The sequence below is a fragment of the Penaeus chinensis genome, chromosome 15 (genome assembly GCF_019202785.1).
Source record: "Penaeus chinensis breed Huanghai No. 1 chromosome 15, ASM1920278v2, whole genome shotgun sequence".
Taxonomy (NCBI): domain Eukaryota; kingdom Metazoa; phylum Arthropoda; class Malacostraca; order Decapoda; family Penaeidae; genus Penaeus; species Penaeus chinensis.
This window is the reverse complement of record NC_061833.1, coordinates 8,989,510-8,994,509: the sequence shown is the minus strand read 5'-3', so window position 1 is coordinate 8,994,509 and position 5,000 is coordinate 8,989,510. Positions and strand designations below refer to the sequence as shown.

At 37.2% G+C, this 5,000-nt stretch overlaps 1 protein-coding gene across 1 annotated transcript in view; it reads right to left on the bottom strand.

The window, feature by feature from the left end:
- LOC125032827 (lachesin-like) overlaps positions 1–5,000 on the bottom strand; it is a 69,541-nt gene that overhangs the window by 30,837 nt on the left and 33,704 nt on the right. The window lies entirely within an intron of this gene.

The following is a 5,000-nucleotide window of genomic DNA, read 5'->3' as shown; positions in this document are numbered from 1 at the left end:
AGGGAAGGGGGGGGGGGGAGATAAGAGAGATGGAAGGGTAGGTGGGTGTGGAGGGGGTGTGGAGGGGCTGGGGGGGTATTCCATTGGATCATGGAAGGCTGTTGATCTTGTGCTGAGGTGAGGAGGCAAACCCTGTTTATCTTGGGTCAGTGTTTAACCACCAAATACACCAGGTTCCGGCAAGGCTGCGCTAGTATTAAGTTTATATTAAGTGTGATGGACGAGCGCGGGCGGCGAAAGGGCGGGGGAGGGGGGGGGGGGGGGATGGGCGTGGGAAGGACAACATCGAGGCTTGGCTGTGAAGTTGTTTTCTTCTTCCTCGTGGGCGTGGGCGTGAGAGGGGATTGATGTTGGCTCCGTACCTTAATTCACATTGGTCAGCTTAAAAGATGAGTTTACAGATAGATAGGCTGATAGGTAGATAGATCTATTGACTGAAAGAAATATATCTATCGACTGAAAAAAGAAGCAACTAAACACCGAAAAAAGATGCATCCCACTAGATAGACAGACAGATAGATAGACGAATAGATAGATAGTTAGAAAGGGAACATGAGAGAGAGATTAAGAGAGAAACGGAGAGAACAGAGTGAAAGAGAAAGAGATAGAGAGCACGAAAGAAAAAAAAAAACCGGAGGGAGGGAGGGGGTAGATGGAGGGAGGGGTAAAGGCGCACAATTATAAATGCATGGAACAATGAATGGGCAAACGTAGATTGGCGTAATCATTTAGTCATACGAAAAAAAAAAAGGTATTTTATCCCGTTCGAAACGAAAATAGAACAATAAGACTGGCCAGGGACAAGCCATTGTGCCGGACGTCGAAAGAACGTCAGATTGAGATGAAATATCGCATATTCATTTACTGCCACGGTTCTGGTCCTTAAAAAAGTAAGTAAAAAAAGAAATAAACAAATAAATAAGTATGTGACGAGGTGAATGAATAGATAAATAAACAAATGAATAAAAAAATACGTAAATAAAATGTGTTAATGGAACATTTGATTGCTTAAAGCGCGATTTCCTTTCATGGAATTTCATATACACATCTTTAAGGATTCATCTAATGGCATCAGAAAGGAAATTATAAATCACAAAAGTCTGGATGTTGCTGTTTTTTGTGTGTGTGTTTATTAACAGAGGTTCATCCTAGCATGTAAGCTTTAATAGTGTTTAGAATTAATAGAGATTCTCAATTTCAGTGTATTAAAACTGCTATAACTATTAATAGGAATTTCAGAAAATATCTGGAAGCTCTCTGTTTGCTAATTTTCCATTGGATAACATGAGCAACCGCCCTTATACATGCGAATACACACACATTCACGTGTATATATATGTGTGTGTGTGTGTGTGTGTGTGTGTGTGTTTATGTGTGTGTGTATATATATATATATATATATATATACATATATATATATATATATATATATATATATATATATGTATGTATACATATATATATATATATATATATATATATATATATATATATAGATAGATATATACATATATATATCTATATAAATATATATATATATATATATATATATATATATATATACGTATATTTATCTATATATAAACATGTATATCTATATATATATATATATATATATATATATATATATATATATATATATATATATGTGTGTGTGTGTGTGTGTGTGTGTGTGTGTGTGTGTGTACACGACGCAAGTGATGGACATATATATCACATATATAAGTGATCGCATTTTTCAGTTGCTCAAAGTAATAAGTTCTCTGACTTCGCGTCATGTGCTGTAATCTGTGTAGTCTGATCTATTCCCTGGATATTTCACTGTGAAATGCTACAAAAATATTTTCATTTCTTTTACATTTTTAATTTCTTCTCATTCATATATATACATCTCAACAGTGTCTTGTACTCACTCTGCATCACCTTTGAGACGTGAGGAGCAAGCGACTAGTTGTATATATAAGTGAGAAAAAATAGGAAAGTAGATAGATAAATAGGCAGATGAATGGCTGATGAATGGGTATGGGTATTATGACCCATAGACATATGTAAACATGTGATATCCACGTACACACGCGTACAAGCACACACACACACACACACACACACACACACACACACACACACACACACACACACACACACACACACACACACACACACACAAACACACACACACACGCGCACGCACACACACACACACACAGACTTACTCTTGCCATATACCATCTTATTCCTTTTTCCTTCAAATTTTCGTATTTCGGATTTCCTCACCCCTGTTCTCCCTCTGCTGACGATGTCGAGAGAAATATTCTTGGTGTTCCAGCGTGAGAGCAGGGTTCTCCACTCTCCGATGGCTCTCTGGAGTATTTTCCAACCAGGTTTCCACGGGTGAAGCTGTTTAAGAATTATGCTCTCGTATGAGCCCACGGCGTGTGTGGCTGGGAAGCTTGTGTGTGGTTCTTGTATCAATGTTTTATTTTCCTTTTTTTTTTTGTTTTGTTTATTTCTGTTTAGCTTTTTTTTTTTTTTTCTCTCCCTTTCTCTTCTTATCTTTTCTATTTTCTTTCATTTTTACTTTGTGTGTGGTAGTTGTCAGATTTCATGCTATTACATCACCACAGATTTTGTTGGTGATGGCGAGAAGCTAGTATTAATAGGAACGAAATATCATTGTTTCTAAAATGACATTGTCAGTTTTCATGCTAATTACATCGCCTCAGATGATGGTGATTGCAACAGCCTATCGTGAAGATGAACTAAGTATGTAGAATGTGCTCGGGCCTTCTAGAACTCCACTGTGTTTCCAAAATGACCTAAGATAACCTTGTTTCAAATACGCATCTGCAAATATTCGCGTGCACGTCGCCATATGGTACGGAAATGATATGTTATTTTATTTCCTTCAGCTGACCATTTCCCAAAGTACTCTCGTTTGATCGCTAATTACTAATTAACAGTATTAGATCTGTAAATAAAATCATGAAAGTGTATTTACTTTTAACCGAAAATATTTTTTCGAAAGTATTATCAGAATACAATAGAGGACTGAATGATATTACTTATTTCATAAAAAAAAGTAAAACGTGTAGCTTTATGAAACATCTTATTTCTCCATGATTTTAGAATAAATCCTACATCTTTATATATTCTCACGTGGAATTGCCAGTTAATGATATCCTTGTAGAAAAAAAAACAAACATCAAAAACGTATATCACACAGCAGGCAAATCTGGATGCAATTAATTAATAACATCCAACGTTTTACCAAAGGCATTTATGAACATAAAACACAGAACACATTGTTGCAGTCCCACAGTGGAAGCAATTGAACGAGTCCCGTAGCCTGAAGATAAAGTATTATTAGAAGTCTTTCTAATTCCAATTTCCAAAGGCATGAATGAAGAAAGTTTGCAGGGAATTAGAGCGAGAATGCTTTCGGATCCGTCGATTCTCTAAAAGTAACCACAGAAACATCTCAGGAAATTGTCTGTAGTGGCGTCTCGTCCTCAGCACAAGGTCACTTCGGGTTACTAATGGTTCGAACCTCCTCTTTGTCTGCTCGGATCACGTGACCTGGGCCCATTGGACGTCTATTTACTTCTTTGACTTTTCGTAAGAAAGTACTTACGGATTGCCTTGGCTATTTCACTTCATTTTCTCGAATGACATCGTGCCATTATCTCAGACATCACACACATCCGTTGTAATTAAATAATTCCATATTTCATAGTTATGCGTTTTTATCCCATGCTGCCTCGTTTAATCATATCCTGTAGTTTCACTGTCTCTTTATTGTCCATAATTATAGCTTGAGGATCTTATATATTGTTCTCTCTCATTTCTCTCTAATAATAATCCCTCCAGTTAAGTAATATCACGTTTCACAATTACTGCTTTTTATATAACTCGCCTCTGGTATGTGTTTAAACCTATCCTTCGGCTGCCTCACCATCAACATTCAGTTACATTCATCCACATAAATATTTATGAGAACCAGACAAGTTTGCCTTCTACACAAAATGCAAAGAACATCTGAGGGACCACTTCTCAAGTCCTGAAAGTTATTCACAGTGAAGGGAAAATGTAATAAGAAATCTTTATTCATTAAATATCCATTTCTTTTTCCCCTCAATAAGTTCAATCCTTCAAACTTTGGTGAATCAGAACGCCGTAAAACTTTCCGAAACCTTTGATTTTGTCCCTCCCCCTTCTCCCGCCGTCCTCCTCGCCCACCTTCCGTCTCCCTAATATCTCCCTCTCTTTATATGCCTCTTTGATTTTCTCCTTGAGTGAACTTAAACGGGGAAACTAAGAACGTAACGATGGACACGCAGGAGCTTCGGCTTTGGTGATTTCCTCTACTCCTCTCCCTCTCTGTCTCTGTCTCTTTCTCTGTCTCTGTCTCTGTCTCTGTCTCTGGCTCTGTCTCTGTTTCTGTCTCTGTCTCTGTCTCTTTCTCTGTCTCTGTCTCTTTCTCTGTTTCTGTCTCTCTCTCTTTTACTCTCTCTCTCTATGTCTCTCTCTCTCTCTCTCTCTCTCTCTCTCTCTCTCTCTCTCTCTCTCTCTCTCTCTCTCTCTCTCTCTCTCTCTCTCTCTCTCTCTCTCTCACTCTCTCTCATAAATGTGGTTAGGCGACATCTTTTTTAATTGTGGGCCAGTGCTCGTATTTATTCTATGCATTAGGGAGGGAAACTTAAAAGGAAAAGTACTTTGGTATTAATGATGGTCTTGACTCTGTTCTTCGCTAGCATCCTTTCACTTTGTTTTAAGGATGAAAGATAAAGACAGTTTAAAAGGTCTCTTTACCTTTACCCACTCATTAGAAAAAATACTTTAGGGATAATTAATTATGTAGATTATCGGCTTGTGTGAATCTGAAAGCGGTGAAAGATCCGGGTCTGACAGGGATCTTAAAAGTATTAATCTACATTTCTTATATACATGCATACATTTACAGTGTATGTATATAAAGATAAAAAGATAGATATATAAATATC